This window comes from Genypterus blacodes, unplaced genomic scaffold, assembly GCF_046128005.1.
Source record: "Genypterus blacodes isolate CSIRO-AG114 ecotype Tasmania unplaced genomic scaffold, CSIRO-AGI_Gbla_v1 ptg000008l_1, whole genome shotgun sequence".
NCBI classification, from domain to species: Eukaryota; Metazoa; Chordata; class Actinopteri; order Ophidiiformes; family Ophidiidae; genus Genypterus; species Genypterus blacodes.
The window spans coordinates 2,606,084-2,625,802 of NW_027466822.1; the positions used below are offsets into that span (position 1 = coordinate 2,606,084).

At 40.0% G+C, this 19,719-nt stretch overlaps 1 pseudogene; it reads right to left on the minus strand.

The window, feature by feature from the left end:
• Positions 1-476: 476 nt before the first annotated feature.
• The window catches only part of LOC143004167 (contactin-associated protein-like 5), a 35,506-nt pseudogene continuing 16,263 nt past the window's right edge, over positions 477-19,719 (minus strand).

Below are 19,719 nucleotides of genomic sequence, written 5' to 3' on the forward strand. Positions count from 1 at the left end.
AAACTGATTATTGTGGTGATTAAATGAAAAACAAACATCCTTTCATCTTCAAACAAAGTGCAAAGAATCATTACTTACAGTCACACTTTTGCTCAAAGGCAAACAGCAAATGTTTTGGCTGAGCTATTGTGCAATTCTGTCTTTCATCTATTCTCAGTTTCCTTCCATTGTGTGTTACACAAAGAAGAACAGTAAGATGTATATGTGAATGTGTTATTACTCCAAAAAAGGGGAATAAACACTTAGAGGTATATTAGGCACATCCATCCCCCCACCCTGCTTGTCAATCATCTCAGGCTCAAACAGATACAGCTCCTTGATGTCCTGGAGGGTTGGACAGTGGGACAGTCCTCAGTCTGCTGCAGTGTTCGGGGCACAGATTTGTGGTTGTGAGGAATGCTGCAGCAGCTCGTCCCCTTGTCAGTCCTTTCTGGCCCAGAGGTATGTGGTTTGGGCCCACAGACGGCATGCTGCTGTCATATGTAGTACTCCTTCATGTTGTCCCTGACTGAGTTGTGGAGGTGCAGCTCTGCCCGGTAGGCTGTGTCCACACTGTGTCTGTGCTCCTTCTGCTTCATGCTGGAGCTCCTCTGGGCCTGCTGCTGTCGGTACAGGAGGCGGGTCACCACAGCCAACACACACACTGCAATGAATACCACTGCTGACACCACACCTGAGGAGCAGACAAGACACACACACACACACACACACACACACGTCAGCAGGTCCCAGTGCGAATGGTGTCAGCTCAATACATCCTCATCCATTTCTATTTCCCTGCATAATACAGTGCAACAGATTAAGAACACAGACAGTCAAACAAGTACAACCAGCATCACTGCCTTCATTTTACCTGTGTATAGTTTGTGTTAGGACTGTCAGTGTAAATGTGTGTGGTTGATGTTTTGGCAGGTGTTGGAAAGTCTCTGAATCTCATTTAGAGGTGTGCTTCACCTGAGCAATGTCACTGAAACAAAGAGAAACAAGCAGCTCTGCTTGCTGTCACTGTGGATTTCATTCATCTAAAGTGTTGGCTGCTGTTTGCTCATGAAACTTCATGCTTCATTTGCTCTCAAAGCTGCATATTGGGAACTGATGCTGTTTTTGACAGCTGATGCACCTGCAGAACAGTAGGTTACAATAGCCAAAGAGTTGGAAAAGGATCATGCTTCCCAGCCGATAGGATCCATTCACACAGGGCTTGATCAGCCCCGTTAGTGATCCTGAAAACTGACTGGAGACATCACTAATGTGAACACACAGCTGACTTTGCAGTGCAAACACTGATTTGTAATATTATGGAGCATCAGGGGAGAGCAGAATGATCATTTAGTACAATGCACACACAGATTTTGCTTTGAGAGCAATTTAAATGATCAGCAGCAGCTTCATGCTCATCTCCAAACATCTTTTTTTTTTTTAGAATGAGCTGAACAGACAGAGAGAACAAGAGAGGAACAGAGAGAAGGAAACGACAGTAGACGGAGACAGTGACATATTACGGATGGCTGGAACTCATCTAAATAATAATTAATATGATAATCATTTTCCTTTGAAAGAAAACAGACCTGCTATTAGAGCCAAATCTCTCTGGCTGCCATGTTGCTCCTTCTCTTTATTGACTGTTGCACTTTGATCTGGAGAAGCAGAAATGAGAAACAGGTAAAGAGAGGAATTTTCTGTAATGAGTGAATGAGCCGTGCAGCCTGTGGAACGACTGTTTGCTTAACAATGATGAGGCAGACAGGAAGATATTAGTTTGTTTTTGTTCTGGCTTGTTCCTGAATGATTTTTGAAACGAAATGGACATAAAGACTGTAAACATCTGTCAGTGAGTCAGAGCTATACAGCTGCTGCTGCACACAAACACCCAGGATGTATAAAATTGTTCCTTTATATAACCAACGCCTATTTTACCACCCGCAAAATCAAACTAAACTTTTTGGTCTTAAACCTCATTTTGAATATAAGTCACCAAAACTTTGAACCTAATTAGCAACATTTCTCTTTGGCCTTAGTTATTTTATTTATACATTGTGACGCCACCTCAGCACTGTAGTTGTGTTACCTTGCAGAGTGTGTGAGTCCGCCAATGCTCCACAGTTGGATTGGACCAGCGGACCACGGATGGTGACCAATGAGCTTCCTCGATTCAGAAGTGCAGCTTTTAGTGGGGCCACGTGATTGAACTGGACTGAGGACAGGCAACCAATGAAACCTTTTGAAGCTGCTTGCATCACCTCCTCATTGAAATGTTCTCTTCCTGCAGACACAGAGATTCAATTCCATTTGAAGTGTGAGCAGACAATGGGGATTTATGCCAATTCTCTCAGAAAGAAAACTATGTCCTCATTTGTAAGCAAAGGGAAATGAAAAGCTGTAAGTCAGTGTGGACTGTTCACAAACACAGAGACAGAGGAGCTCATATATCAAGAGGAACTGGAGACGTATACTGTAGCCTCTTGCTGTTTATAAGATCTGAATAGCAGCATTGATGATAATTAAAGTAAAATCTCCCTCAGTATGTATGATAAAGTCTGTCATCTGTGCCAGTGCAGTCACATTTCTGACAATGTATCAGAAATGTTTGCAGAAATAATAAATGGAAATATTCTGTACCATTGGTGGCTGACAATGTTATTAATGCTATGTAATTCCAGCTTCCTTTTAAAACCATGCATCATTAAAGGACTTACGGAGGACTTTTCCCAGTGTCAAGGATCTGATGAGGATCAGCTCTGCATCAGATGACAGGGTGTACTTCCTGTGGATGTCCTGGTCCGTCTGGATGAGTGGAAAGTAATCAAATAATAAGCCGGTTACAAGAAATCCCAGCCGAGGCAGCAACAGCAGCACATTTCAATACATTATAGATGGAGTATTGTGTTTTTCACTGCTTCACACATCACTTTGAGCTTTTAAGTGCTCCACACCTTCAGCTTCCACACCAACATGCTCCCCCAGCACTGAAGTGTTTTCATCAGGTCATTGTTTAGAAGTCACGCCTGAAACATCTACTGCAGTATAGACCCACTGAAGCTCCTGCTGACAGCAGATTTCACTGTGTATTAAATGGAATATTGATTTTTTTCCCCCCCACATCTCTTTATAGTTCACACATCATCTGCAGGTGGAACAAGATGAAATTCAAATTCTTTGTTTCAATAATGTCTTTTCAACATACAATGTTATAAGACATTAATGACGCATCATTAAATCTAAATCAACTTATATTTTGCCATTACTTAGAGTTTTTACTGATTCTTTGCAAAATAGTGGTGGCCGTAGGGGTGAGCTATTGTACATGTGGTGACATCGATGTTTACACACATGCAAAACACCATCTGGTATTATTCTATAGTAGCATTCTAAACTGCATGCTCTTGGAAGTTCTGGGGGTCTCCATAAGCCAGACTTCCCAGGATTACACTATGATCAAAATCATTGATTTTGCTGTGACAAGTCTCTGAATTTGCGGCAAATTGTCACTGTCTTCTATAAATCACTTTTACACTTCTGTGTTCACCCCTGTTGTTTTTAAGAGCTCCCAGAGACGAACAGCCGCCCTTTAGCGCTGCTGCTCTCCACTTCACTTCGGGAATGTCATATGAAAATAAAGGGACAAAGGGAAACTAATCGTTAATGTTTGTTACTACTCACTCCTTTGCCTTTAGCATGTTTCATATTCATTGTTTGAACAAATATTTTGCTATGAAGCACATAAACCAGTCCACAGAAAAAATCAATAGGTAAAATATTATCGATTATTGCAAGTGATTGAAACTGCAGACAGGCATTATGCAGAATTAGTCGATTAAATGTTCCCTCCTATTGCTCTGGGGATTCTTCAATGACTGACGGAAGGCTGGAGCGCTGGAACACATTAGCAAAGCCTTAGCATTATTATACTATTCAATTCTCACAAAAAGTGAAAGGGTTGAATTGATGTTTGGAATCTCTGTGTGCTCCAGTTGGGGATATTAGCATGAGGAATTGGTGAGAAAGAGCACTATGAAATGCAACACTGCCACTCCCACACTGTTGTCTGTGTTGAACGAGATCCATTCAGGATTTCAGCTCGACATCTGTCTATGTTTCCTGCAGCTCGATAGTTCAGGTGTCAGGTGTGTGAGGGACAATGGACAATGAAACTCAAATGGTGTTATTAGCCTATATATTCAATATTCAATTTCTGGCAATTGCACAACTTTGTATTGCTTATTTCTTTGGAACACAATGGAAATAAGTACTAAATAAATATAATAATATAAATATTTTGTGTTATCTTTAATAAGCAAAGATGTTTTTTTTGATTGAAATGTCTAACTACACTAAACTATCACTAGCATCAGAATAATGAATATTGGTTTGCCTAATCTGTCTGTTTTGTGTTTTCATTTAAAAAACACCAGTACATTATTTTAGATTTGCTGCTCTAAGGAACTATTAAGGCAAATGTAAACATTTAAGGGGGTGCTGAAAAATATTGTTAAACATCGATATTATCAAAGTGATATATAAATATATTGGCGTCACAACAAATCACAATAATCATCACAAATACATAAATACTAGGCTAGTAGCTTTGGCTGGCTGAGTTAGACATTAGAAAAAAACAGCAAAAACATGAAGCCTTAAAACAGTGCACACCCTCTTACAACATAAACCCCTTTCTCAGCCAAAAGGAGACTAAAAGGGAACTTTGATTTTCCAGCTGTAAATAGAATCCAAACTTTACTGTTAGTATACGGGACGTGATGTTTGTTTGTGTTCAGGGATGTCTCCTACTTATGCTGGTAAAAATCTATCCAGCTTTATTTTAAGTTCTGAAGATGGTTGCGTTATTTTCAGTGATTCAGAACAAATGTCCACATGCAGGACTTGGTGGTCCATCACTCACCTGTACATAGACAGCTTTGACCTCTCTGTGAATTCTGATTCGGTGTAGTCGTCCGTATGCCAGATTGCTATGGGTGGGGCTGAACACGTCTGGATTCCGGTCCACCTGAAGGTGATACCAGATCTGCAGAGTCCCTGCACACAAAGCCACAGAAACAACATGAAAAGACGGATTCTAAAGTGTTCTGTCACACAGATTGATTTAAAAGCCACAGACTGGAGTTCAGAAGCGAGTCTTACTTTTCCCCCATTCTAACTTTGGTGTCGTGTTTTCATCACACTGCAATCTAGAATCACACAGAGGAGAATGCACCTATTGACTGGTGGCTTATTTATAATAGACCTCCATATCTGCTGTACTTCAGTTGCCTTTTGAGATATAAATATATATCTCACAGGTCTTTGCTCCCATACTGAATGTGTCAATATGTGCTGAGTGTTCCTCCCACACACACACAAGCTGAAAGATCACAGAGTCGGAAAGCTGAGCATCACAAAGTGGACATGGGTCAATATTACAGCTGTTGCTCAGAAGGCTTCGTGTTGTTTTAGCTTCTACAAATAAAAATGATGAAAGTGATGAAGTGTCTCGTTGAGGCTTTAGTGTTTACAGAGACCTGAGTCATTTGTACCTTCTTCTTTAGAGCTCTGAGTGTGACACATTCATGATCATACTCGTACATACGCATAGAGCACGAAGACCTCAATTTCACAACCTTAACAACTCCCACAGCTTTATGCAGTGGCGCCTGCAGATATTGTTCCTGGGGGGGCCAGATTGGGCCACTGAAAATCTTGGGGTGGCCAACGATCTTCGTTGACAGGGGGGAGGGGTTGTGCAGTGGTTGAGTTCACCCGTGAGTGCTCAGGCAACGAGATAGTGTGAGTGATGGAAGGTCAAGTGGCCGGTTGGGGGGCCACTGGCTTTATGTTTTTTTATTCTCTTTGATAATTGAGACACTTTCTTTGACAGAATAGAAATAACCGGTCTGTGCAAAACTTGAATATGTGAAATATCTCCATGTCCTTCCTCTGGTGCCACTGTCATGTTTTGTGATGACCACTGATCAGAATGTTCACACAAACACACACACACACACACACACACACACACACACACACACACACACACACACACACACAATAAAACTCGCTGGCTGCTGAGGTGGCTTGAAATATTGCAGCGAGCTACAAACCCTCCAACAGATGGCATTATTTAATCCTATAAATTTGAGGAGCACTAATAACATAATATGCATAATTGCATACATTATAATGCAATGGGACAATTTCAGTGGCTTAAGTACATAGTGTGGACTAGTGTGGGCTCAGGGGTGCAGTCAGGTGACAAATATCTCATGATGTGAGCATGTTTCACATCAGCATTTTTTACACACACATATAGGTAAGGTACATATTTGGCCAAGGAAGAATGTTAAGTGTATTGCGCTCAGAGAGAGAGAGAGCGCAGATTAGCTCTGCACCCTCCATGTACAAATGACAGTATATACGATATGAAAAAATAAATCTTTTTAAGTGGCGACTTTTTTAATAGATTTGCTCATATAATGTATTTGATTAAAGTTGCATTCATTGGATGGAAAGTTATCATCGATTCCATCTCTGTGTGGAAGAAAAGAACAAGCACAGAACAAGCATAAAACCGTGGCCTCACACACACCTCCTTCAGTGAGGCAGAGGTACTGGCTGCCTCACCTCCTGCATTTTCAGTGCAGTTTTATGTCAGATCAGCAAGTCTGAATATGTTAAACACAAACGTAAAAAACACAACCTACACTGAAGAAAGAGAGGACCAATTATAAAAGTGTCTACAAACATTTTATTGTTCTGTTTATATTATAAATATACATGGAGAAAGCAAGAGACAGGCAATGGGCAATTACATGTGCTCAATCCAGTTTGTGAGGGATTGGGCAATTCCAGGTGAGCATCTCTCCCCGTATTTGAACAAGAAAGAAAGAAACACAAATTAAGCGATTTTGACTTTAAAATGGTTGCTATCATACAGCAATCAGCAATCAGTGGACACACAGTTATATTATGCTATTATTCCTCATATTCAAATAGTGGTTTAATAGGATGTGTAGTGATGTTGTCATTATAAGTCAAAGCTCTATTGTGTTTCTTTATTCTCTGTCCAGACAAACACAGTGTGAAAGTACCATTGGTGGCCAGGATGACAGTGATGTACTGCTGGCTGAAGGTGCTAACAGTCAGCAGCATGGCCGGGCTCTGGTAGGTCACGAAGCTGAAGGCCATGTTCTCTCTGGCCCTACTGCTGCTTTCTCTGGACACACTGGAGGCCTGAGAGCTTCTGTTCCGCATCACTGAGAAGGGCTCCTGGAAGGTGTAGGTCACAGAGGACTCTCTGTCGAAGGACACCGACACCTCTGTACATAAAGGAAGTTGAAAGGAGTTCAGCTCAGCTCAGCTCCATTACAGCTGCAGCCCACGAAAATTAGATGAACTACACACTGACAGGTTTACAATTCTTACAGCCCCAACAGTAGCGGGGCTACAAATACAAGTTTTGGCCTAAGGGTGTAACATGGGCACATGGAAATATCATGGAGAGTACTAATGAGAAAAGTTCATCCTCTGGGTAGCAACAATGTAGAATCCATCCCCTGCTTGTTGATAATTGCTGCTACAGGAAAAATCAAAGGGTCACATAAAACACAAAGATTGCTGATCTTGGCACCATGAACCGTGACAGCAAATGTTATGAAATCATTGTTATTTAAGACACATGATGCTGATAATGGTGATGACCTGAGGGCTGCTTCAGAATGCCGCAGTGAACTGAGCAGATCCATGAAGCAGATCATCTCTGGGCTGCTTTGTTCATTTTTCCAACAACAGACAATGAAGCTTATGAATAAATAATATCACAGGAAACTGTTTATTGTAGTGTTGCTTTGAATGTGGAAATTTAAATGTTCATGTAGTTTTTTCTGACAATGGCACAGAGCTATTCTGCTGAGTTTATAGCTACAGCTGCTCTTTACTCCTGTATTTCACATTTCTATTAGCTGACTCATTCATACTACTGGACCAAAGGGAGCATCAACTCGATTTTATACTGCTGACATGTGGCACTGGCCTCTGGCAAGCGAACACAAAACTAGTTTGATACTGGCAGACACAGCAGAGACTGCAGAGCCACAATCTACCACTTTGATCACCTCCACACAGTAAAACTCTGCTTACTGTCACTCTTTACTAATCTCTCTACTTAAAGCTAATATGGAACATATGGACCTAATGACCCTTTCTCATTGATCAGTGCCATTAAATATTTTGCAGCATCAGATATAATCAAGCATAGTTCCGTTTCGTTCGTATTTAGGCAGGAGGTAGCGGTGAGGTAAACAACAGATGACGAGTCCGTTACTGCGCTATAATGGCCGGGATAAGCCTTTGTAGGGACCAAATCTGAATTGAACCTTTCTGATCATGCCACAGTCATTTCCTGTCTTCTAAACAAGGACAAACAAATGCTTTCTAGAATGTAAAAGGAAATATATCAATCACCTATCAAATGTGTCCGTTTCATCCAGTGAGATGATCTGTTCGTGGAGATTGCAGCTGGTGTCACTGGTACTCACCTTCTTTACAGATGGGCCAGGGACAGGGAGCAGTCACAGGTGTAGCCGCTGCTCTTCTCCATGCACCTCCCTCTGTTCTCAGCCTCAGAGGCTGCTGGAGCCGCTGCAGTATCCGGGATAACCGGCACTCACCCCTGCCGTCACCTTGGCCTTCTACTCCAGGTCAAAGGTCACGCCGTTGATGGTCAGAGCCCTGATACAGCCCAGAAAGCCTCTCTGCAATGAGGCCATTCCCCCTGGGACAAGGATGGCCATTATTTACCCATAATTCTCAGTGCTGTGTTACTACTGTCATAATAATCAGTCCAGGGAAATCTATTGAAACTGGGGAAGGATTTCAGTGTGTGAAACATACAGATACATAGTCAACTGTCATTATCTTTGCAAACCACAAATATCTTCAAATTATCTCAAACTAATCTGTTAGTTTATTGAGTAACTGCAAAATTTGTTAAGGAGGATAACGTATTAATTGTACAATATTCATTTAGAAGCAGTTCACTGTTAGTATATTTTCATTTCTGGGAGATGAGACTTTGTTAAAAATCTCATTATTTCTTAGTTGAAGGGTTTATTAAGAGGTTTATCGTCTTTGCTGTTAACACATAAATAGTAAAAAAATTACCTTGAAACGTAATTTCATTTCCGAAAGGATTTTTTGTATCTCTAACTGTGTTTGTTGTGATTCCTCAGCAATAATTAAATGGACATTGGATGACCTCCAATGTCCTTAATTACTGCAGCCTAATACATCAAGTCTTAAATAAGTCCCTTAAAAAAACATGCGTCTTGTTTAGTGTCTCTGTGATCAGCAAAGATCTCGCTTCAATACCAGACACGCCCCATTAATCTGCAGCCTGTAGGCATTGTCAACTCATCCATACAAGCTATTTCAATCTACTAGTAATTGTTTCGAATTTCTTTTGTTGCAGAAGTTAATAGTCTGTCAGACTGATTTTCAGCTGTAATTAAAATTACGTGTATGAGTTTGTTAAATGAGTTTTGACAAACAGGCAAATGTTGCAAACACAATACACACACTATCTACTTATTGATGTATACTCATCATCATCACATGTACATACAGAGTTTAATATTGACGCTTATCATTTATTGGTCACAATAGTCATATTTTATTACCAACAAACTGCTTACTGCTGAGCTGTAAGCTGAGGTGTCTGTCAGGTTCTGCCTCCAGGAAGCGAAGGGGAAGCTGGTCAAGCTGCAGGGAGGCGTCCTTCACACTCCACTCCGCCCTCACGTAGTGCCACTGTCTGTCATTCAGAGGGAGGGGGGACTTCATGGACAGGACCACCGCACCGTTTCCCACATCAAAGGAGAAAGTCACCGCAGAGGGAGCTGAGGCAGGCACACGGACACACACGGACACACACACGGACACACACACACACACACACACACACACACACACACGCACACGGACACAAGCACACACACAGAGACAGCCGGGTCAGGCTGAAGGGGATACTTGTTTTTTTATGTTCCCATATATCTTCCCTTGCTGATGCAATGTGATACAAAGACGATGGGGAAGCTTGATGACCTGAGTGGATTTATGAGGAGGCTCAGCTGACAGCTCGTCAATATTTGACCATATCTCTCCTGCAGCAGGAACCTGCGGTAAAACATTCAGGCTCCAAATATCCTGAGAAAAAGTGAGAACTCCTTACAGACATTCACTGTGTAACAGCACATAAACATGGCCATGATGACTTAACCATCAGTTTGTTTGTTACGGTGACAAATACAACAGTTACGGTGACAATGTATAAACTCTCTATCGCTGCTTCCATTGAATCCTGGAAGACCACACGTAAACACACACAAACATGTCGAGAACATGCAAACTCAATTCTCTTATTAGGTCCTTCTGCCTTTGAAAGGATCCTGTTGTTCGATTTCTTCAACAGTGCAAAGCCACATTAAAAGCTAAACCCATCTTGTTTATTCCCAAACAGCACTGTGTTATGCCATAATGACGGTAATGCATAAAATCAATTATCGTTTGGTACCGCATGAATGTCTCCGAAATATCCTCTCCTCTACTTCACATTATCTGGTGACATTGTAAAATTGCTGAATAATGACACAAATGCTCTAATTAACAACTTCAGCAATCTGGTTCAGACAAAATGTCCTTGAAAATCAAATTTTGTCAAATCTGCCACACTCAGAGGAGTTCATCTTCTCTTCGTTGGTGTCGACCCAATGTCTCTGAGCTGTTCAGGCTCCTTTGACAGCATGACGTTGCTGATGTTCACCTGAAAGCTCCTTTTCTCAGGGAGTGGAGCTGTCAGCTGTAGGAAAGGTTTTGATTTGAGAGAAGCAAAAATATGACAGACAGCTTCTATGTGGGTGTTCCTAGGTGCATCTGTGCTTTTCACAATTTATTCTCAGTACGTCCTCAACTCTGTCCTAATGTCATTTCTGTCTTATTCTGAAGGTTCACTCACAGCTCAGCTCTAATCGAATGAAGCTTCTGAGGCCCAGATTCTCCAGAAAGACTCCTAAAGGAGCACTGGTCTTGAAGATGAAGGAGACATCCAAACCAAGCTCTGCCTGGAGGGAGGGGAAGTACAGGTAGGAACGTTCCAGGTTAAAGGAGGCAGCATTCCATATAGACTCTGTAAGGAAAGAAAAGACGGACGTAACGTAGAGGTCAGATTCCTGATAGAGGTTATAGTTATATTCTACATAGACAAACTTCAAACCAAGAATCAGACAGAAAAGAAACAAAACAGTTAATACAGGAAAATGAAATAGAGGTAATAAAGTTGAAGTCAAAGTCAAACAGAAAAAAAAGAATCATAAAAAGCTGAGCTGGTGTGACCTCTCTCAGGGATAAGGACATAAACAGTTCTTAGGTGAAAGGTCAAAGGAGGAACATGGTGTGTCTCAGATCAACATCTAGCACAAGCAGCCACATGCAGCCAAATCTAAAGGTCACCTACTGTCTCCATAGCAACACAGAGGACCCATTTGGTAGATGGCCTCCGATCCGGTTCTGTCTGTGTCTCCGATCACAATCTGGCTCACTGGCAGATGGTCTTTATAGGAGAGGACTCCTGTGTCATTGGCCCTGTGACAGGGAACAACCACAACTCCATATAAAACAATTCATTCCCTGCAATTACCTGGAGTAAAATGGAGCAATTTATCACCATGGAGACTGACAGAGCTCTGAGTCAGTGTGGAGTTCCAAAGAGGATCGTCAAAGTGATGATTACCATAAATCATGGAAAGTTACAATTTACAATTATATTATCTCATTCATCAGAAATACGATAGAAATAGGATTAGTGATACCATCATTATATGAATGATAAAGGAATAATGAAGACAATATCAAATGTTTACTGTCACAGAAAGTCTCTAACATAATTAAACTACATAGATACAGTGCAGATAGAGAAACAGATAACAGTTATCCGCATAACATACCCAAAGTAAATCAAGATTAATTGGACAACCATATAGCACTATATGGGTAGACAACAACTTTGGGGCTCTTTATTTAGTGGAAGTAACCTTGCAATTAGTACTGTCCCTGAGTAAAATGAGTTGGAGCAGAGAGATCATGTCATGTAAAGTTAGACATGCACTCAGAGAGATGCTACACCCTTGTGACTGCACTGGTTTTAAGGATCTTCATCATCACATGTGCCTTTGACCGGGTAGAAAAAAACAGGGAATTCCATCCTGAATATTAATAAGATCATGCCAGCATTGCAAAATTACAATGGGGAATAAAATCATGACATGTCTGCTCTGAAAAGATATAGCAGTTACTGATATTCATCCAGTGGACTGTGCGGGAACATAAATGAGATGTCCACATTCAAAAACATATATAATTTACAGCAATAATGGCAGTTGGAAAGCCCACAGAAAGAATATTCATGTTTTTGGGCTGACACTCTGACCTTTCCCTGTGACCTTGACCTTTGACCGATATGAGAAAAAAATCACAAGAGAATGTCCTGAATGCCCTGCAAATCTATTTTTTATAAAAGTTAGTGAGTTGTGGGCCAGACAGTGCAAAACAGGACTGGGTCTAGCCCCTGCAAATGTTGCATATTATTGAATGCATTTTACATATATCTTATTTATCCACTGTTTTATTTATTCACTATAAAAGGGTAGAGGTACATATTAAGATAAGATAAGTACAGAATGAACGAGAATCAGCACTAGTGCAAAAAAACAAAAAAACAAAAAACATGCAGGAGCGCATGCAAGAAGTGACTTAATTTTACAATGGTGCTTTCAGAACTACGTTTATTTATTAAGTTTTAGTTTGAACTAAATATAAATGGATTCTTATTTTGAAAAGCTTTAATGACCCAAATAGTGATTGGAGCACCAACACTGCTGTGTTAATACTCTGTCCCAATACGTAGTGAGTTGCCTGCATACTCAGCATTAAGACACAAAGGCAGTCATAATTCTCAGTGAGCTGTCTACGAAGATGCCTTATTTTGATCTAATTTTAAGTCATCATGCCATTTTGACATACTGAGTAAGGCAATCCCATAATGCAATGCGGCGGAGCCATTGTGGCATTATTTGAACTACTGTGGAGTTTTTGAATTCATTTTGGATTTTGGATTCATTTTGTCAAAAATAGTTACACAAAAAGGTGTAATTTTTAAATGAGCTGTACACATGCCCATTTTGACATTTTTGTACATCTATCTTTTTCGTGGATTAGCATGTTAGCGCCAGAGCTAAATCAACACTAACATGGAAATACAACAATTCATTTAAAATCAACAACAACTAATCTACCACCGTGGTTACTGACACTGGTTACTGGTTTCTGTCAGTAACTGGCTGGGCAGTTATTTGGTTGTTCTGTAAACACAAGTGTTCTCTTTTCACTTTCAGAAACCAAACCGGCGCATTTATCAAAGGGACACCTGTTATACTATTGATCGCCTCATTCCTGCTTGAATGTCAAAGCACTTTGTAAACTATGTTTTTGAAGGTGCTATACAAAAAAAGTTAATATTATTATATAGGGAGTAAAATGTTTTACTTAAACTGAGGTTAACATCAATGGTTTTATTTTCTTCTTTATAAAGTTATATTTTAGGTTATAAAGAAATGCCCAGTTTTGTCAAAGATACCAAATGTAGGATGATACAGCTGTATAACATCGCAAATAAACTGACTGGATAATAAAAATGGCATAGCTTAAAACACTCGGATGGATAATAGATTTTGGGAACATTTTATTAGATTGACAAAGTTTTTATATGCGCAGTCTGTGTTGTACTCTTGTACTATTATTAATGGGTTCTGAATGTGAAAAGGTCGATTTAATTTATCTTAAGTCTTACTGTTAATGATTTTCTATAAAGCATATTTACTAATGTAGGGGTTAGGATGTTAAATATAACAAGAAGAAATGTCAAATAAAGCTGTGATTTACACATACTGTATCTGTAGCAACACAGGGTGTCTCAATATGCGGTTAAAGTCACCAGCATGATGCTTACTATGTAGTCAGCTCACTAGGTATTTGAAGGGACACTATATGTTGTATTTCCGTTGTGTATTTCTCGCATTTGTACCATGATTGCGTGTCTGTGTCACAGTTGCAGAAGTAGTTCATGTCAATGCAGTTCTCCTCCAGGCTGCAGGAACACAGCTGAACTCCAGACTGGGAGCCTCCCCAGTAGCTACTCCTTTGTCCTCCCTGATCCACCAGGACAGTGAACTTCCATCTGCAGGATTACAGGATACAGTCAGGAGACAAGAGTCCGTACATAACTTCACTATGTTTTACTCTGATTTCACCCTGAAAATTCCCTATAACTTTCTTTACTTCCATACTCTATATCACTGACTGTTACTTGTTGCTCCAACATGGAAGCTTCTTACACTAGGTGAAACATTCAAATCCAAGACAAGACAATCTTACTTTTAAGATCATTCAATCAATTATTATATATTATTATATTATATATATATGCCTAACGTGTACATGGTGAACTGGATATTGAGGAATTCTACAGTTGCAGGCAGCAAAAAGTGTAGAAGAAAAAACCCAACACATTCTTCAATGTCCTCTCAGCTTCCTATTACCTCCTCCTACCTTCTACCTCAGTTACCAAAAACAAGACAACAGTAGTTTTGGTATTGTTGGAATAAAAATGTAAAGTAGTAGTGTCTTTGTGTCTATATGGAGCTGATGCACATTAATAAACAAAGACATCATATCAGTGTTATCTAGCCTATCAAACTGTATCTGACACCTACAGGTCGGTACTGAAGACTGATATGGTGCTGTCGTTGTAAGGCTATCCATTAGAGCTGTTGGTGTCCTGCGTGTGGGCATTCTGTCTGTCAGTGAGGACAGTGCAGAGCAGAGGAGCTGCAGTTTGATTCATCTGTCACACAGTTTGAGTCTGCATTAGAGGCTGAAGCAGTGTTCAAATAACAAAATACATCCATTATCAATCTGTCCATCCGTCCACATATCATCTGTGTCCTGTGGTTGCTAGATGTATTCCTTGTGCACATCCTTGAGCATCCCCCATGTGCGTTGGAGGGATAATGCACCGTACAATTTAACTATGTAAACACGTTGATTTTTGAAGAATAAGTCAAATATCTTGTTTCATTCATCAATCACAAGATATAACAAAAAACAAATACAGTTCCATGTTGCCAACATTTCAATCTAAATAATGTTTTCCAAATTCAGATTTTCCATTAAAGAACAAATTAGATTTTATTTCTTATATTATTTTATTTGTTGGGTTTCCTTCAAAGAGACACATTCCACTATCTGCATTCATGTCTCAGGGTGGATGAGCCCTTGGATTTTATAGACGCTTTAAACAACCCCCAATAAACGGGGGTGCTCTACTGTTGATGTTAATGTTAATTAATGAAAACAATAATGTGACTACAAATTAGACACATCAGACCACAGCTGAGACTGTCTGTGTTTGATCTGAACTAATAATCAATGTGCTTGTTACTCAGGCATAGAAGAATGGTGGAATTCAGAGCTTTGTTAATGTTTCATGATTATGGAGCAGGTGTGGGATGATGGAATAAGGGAAAATTGTCTTCAGTTTCACCTTTGGCGTTGAAGACGCGGGACTTCCTGTATCTGTAAATAACTTCCTGTTGGCACTGCTTGGACCGTGACACGATGGCGTGCAGTTGTTGAGGCGAGGCACTGTAGTTGAAGGTCATGGTGTAAGGTGTGTGCAGAGACGAGCCCTGGACTCTGACTGGAGCTGTGCTGCTGTGACTCACCACTGTCCAAACCTTCTCCTCTGCACAGAAACACACTTTGTATGCATGAAGCCAGCGTGCACACATGACCAGTAACATACAGCAACACGTGTTTACAGTGTTTACCACTGCTGCTGTTACATTTACAGTGTTACATTAACAGGGAGCTGTCGGTGTGAATTAAAATCTGGAAATTTAATTTCAGACACCAAAAAGCAGGTTATAATTTACAATCAATAAACCACTAACTCAGTCATTCCCAAAGTGGGGGAGCGCCCCCTAGGGTTGCACAGAGGTATTGCAGGGGGGACGACAAGTGAGAAAATGTGTTGAAAGCAGAAATGCTGTTACACAGTTAAAGTTACACAGTATTACACCGTTAGACTTTTAATAATTCCACTGTTAAGGTGATTTGTCACTTTATTATTTATTTTGTTTTGTCAAATAAGAAGTTGCAGTTTTATGAATTGCAATGTTTAAAATAAATTCCAGTGGAGCTGGAAGCTAAAGATGTTTGTGTGTGTGTGTGTGTGTGTGTGTGTGTGTGTGTGTGTGTGTGTGTGTGCGCGTGTGTCAGAAAAAGTTTGAGAACCACTGCATTAACTCCCTATTTCTCCTTATTAACTTATAAGGAGAAATATCTGTAGTCCACATCCATGTCCATCTCAAGTGTCTCTAATAAAAGTTTGCACATTTTCTAAATAATTGGTGTTCTGTGTCATTTTCACATATCTTCAATCAGATTTTTCGTTGAACAAGCACCTTTTTCAAATCAAATCTATAGGATGTACGGGATCTATGTGTTGGCTGTGCCCTGCAGTTATTTTATCAGCACATATGAACAGCAAATACAATATCTCAATACATATTATCTTGGTTTTAAAGCTTATCAAAGGTAAGCCCCCAGCCTGATCATGGACTATTGCAATTTCATTAAATCAAGACTTAAAGAAGACCTCTCTCTGCCTCTCCTCTCCAATGACAAAAACACCATTAACATTTATTATACAGTGTCAGCTATTAAAGGTAATGAGTAACAAAATAGTGCAGTGACCTTGCAGGCTGCACCACCTGTAAACACATTCATATCTTAATGATGAGCTGTCTCTACTTTCTACTGTCACTCCTCATCCTCACTGAGGACAGCATCTGCAACAAAGGGATTTTGATGACCAGACTTTCATTGAGGCTTCTTTAGCTTGTTGTGTGTATTAATGATAAATCAGTCCATTACTGATGTGATGTGTCGGATGAAAGTCAGTATGTATACATGTCAGTGTGATTGAGCTATTCTCCATGTACACATGTCATGTTGAGTAATCGCACCATGAGTTAAAGTGACCACTTTGGAAATGCACACGGGGTGGCATATTTCAATGAAGATGTAAACATGCCTAAATAAATTGATTTACAATTGCAAAATCTTGTATCATCTCTTATTATTAAACATATATCAATTTGTACACATGACATGAGATTTATTGCCTTATTTTCCTTTTCAGTCTGCACAGAAGTCAGCCATAGTGGTCTGCAGCAGCACAGAGAGTTTGGTTTGTTCGTTCCTTGTTTGCGTAAAGCAGTCTGTAAAAAACTCCTCCAGGTGTTGGTTTGAGTAACCTGCAACTTGTGACGGTGGAAGTGAGAGCAGTGATGTGGAGCTCTGGCCCAGAGGTAATAAAACACTCGTACTGAACAAACGGCTACTTTGCTTCAGTCGGCTCAGGGCTGCCTCAAACAACAGAAACCCTTACATCACCTATCGAGGGAGGGATTTTTAATGACAATGTTCCTAAAAACATTATATATATCTATATATGTGTTCCACTCATTCAAGTCTCGACTGTTTTGTTAACATAGGGAAGTTCAACATTGGATTTTTGTTGAGGTTGATGGCTCTGTATGCACTCTACATGTTTCTATGGACTTACAGTATACATATGTATATATGAAGCTGCTGCAGTTCCTCTGTGTTCTGTGAGGGCAGCTAATGACTAAGCCGCAGAACTCTGTGGAAAACTGTGGCTGTGTCGCATGCGCTCCCTCATGCATCACAATCTGAAGGCCCTTAGGTTCATTTTCATAGTTTACTGAAATGTAATGAAGCCAGGGGAGCTGCAGGGCACACACTATATATTTACCCATCAAAAAAATTGGATTAAAACATGAAAGACACACTGCAGCGAATGTAATTGTAGTCCTCCACATACAAAAGCATATGTGATCACGTCACAACATACTCTCTTATTATGAAACCTTGACACATTTGTGGAAGCCTGCAGCATATCACTACAGAAACAGAAAAAAATGAAAAAAACATTTACATTTTCCGATATAGTCATCTCTGCATACGTTTCAGCCTCATAGTGCCAGGTTAGTCACTGATGAATCTAACAGCAGTCTTATATCCTTGCACTGTGCAGATCTGAGGCCACATTCAATTGTTTCTATCACATTACAACCCCTTCTTCAGCCTCTCATGTCTCCATAATCACTTATTGATTATTGTTCATGAAGAAGAAGTTCAGGCACGTAGAAGGAAAGAGTGAGGAGTTAGCACATTAGAGATTTAACAGCTAACAAATAGCCAAATATTAGAATGATTTAAAAATTTTAATAATCTAATTTCTCCGGCCCCTTCCACCTCCTTGGCTTCTTATCACTCAAACATATTTAACCAAAAAAACTACACTTTTAAATCAATTTCCTCTTTGGTTTATTATTAGATTTTATCTCATTGAAAAAAATCCTCATTAGACTAGAGACACAGACTAGAGGTATGTGGTAGAGATCTGGCACTGTAGGACTAGAGATACTAGTTAGATATATGGACAAGACACAAAAGCTACATGAGCTGACTGGAGACATGGACTAGCAACAGTGACTAGAGTTATGGGCATGACAGACGTGGACATGGGCTGACTAGAGACTTGAACGTGGAAAACAGACACTCTATCTAGTAGATGGACAAGAGAGAAACGACGTCAATTACAGATACTGATGAGAGCCATGAAGATCTATGAGAGTGGACGTGACATTGACCAGAGACGTGGATATGGACTTAAGACTAAGTAAAGAATTGAAAGTGGACTGTTCACTGAACAGAAACATGGTCATGGACTACATACACTGACTTTTGTGTACTAGAGACACAGATGAGATTAAAATGCCTCAGACTGTCCATCATCCCTGACAGGAAGTGGGTATTACTTCCTGTTAGTTGTGAGCTTCCTGGATCAGTGCCAGGTGACCTCCCAGTGCGTAACTTGTGTCAGCTCACCTGTCATGTTGCAATAGAGTAGACCAGTGTGGGCCCCAGGGGGCCACTGCCATGTTGATCAATGGAGTAGTAGCCTGACGAGCTGCCAATCATCTTGTAGGCCTCACAGGATGACTCATAGATGGCTGGCAAACAGTAAACATTTCATCACCATCATCATCAACATTTCATTTTCATCAACAATTTCTCAGAAGATTTTGGTTCATGCAAGTTTGATTCCTGTTTTTCCTTTTTTAATATCTGGTCTCTGCACATAATCATATTTTTCTTTATGATAAAAATCTTTCTAAGAATAATTTTATAATTTCACATCTCCTGTGTTCAAAATGTCAAAACAGCCTGTTAGAAGCTTGGAGATAATATATTTCATTATATTTGTAATTAACCCTATGAGATCATAATTTCAATCTACCTGTTTCTACCTCAGGGTCTACGTATAAAGTTCAACAACAACAATAGTAACAATAATACATCCTTCCTTCTTTCTCTCTATCTTTCTCTCTCCCTTTCCCCCTCTTTCTGTATAAAAAATGATCTCCAAATTAGCCTAGAATTGTATGTGCAATGTCATGTAAAATATTTGCTTCAATAAAGACACATAGCGAAAGAAATGTTTGTAATATACAGTACAGTGTATTA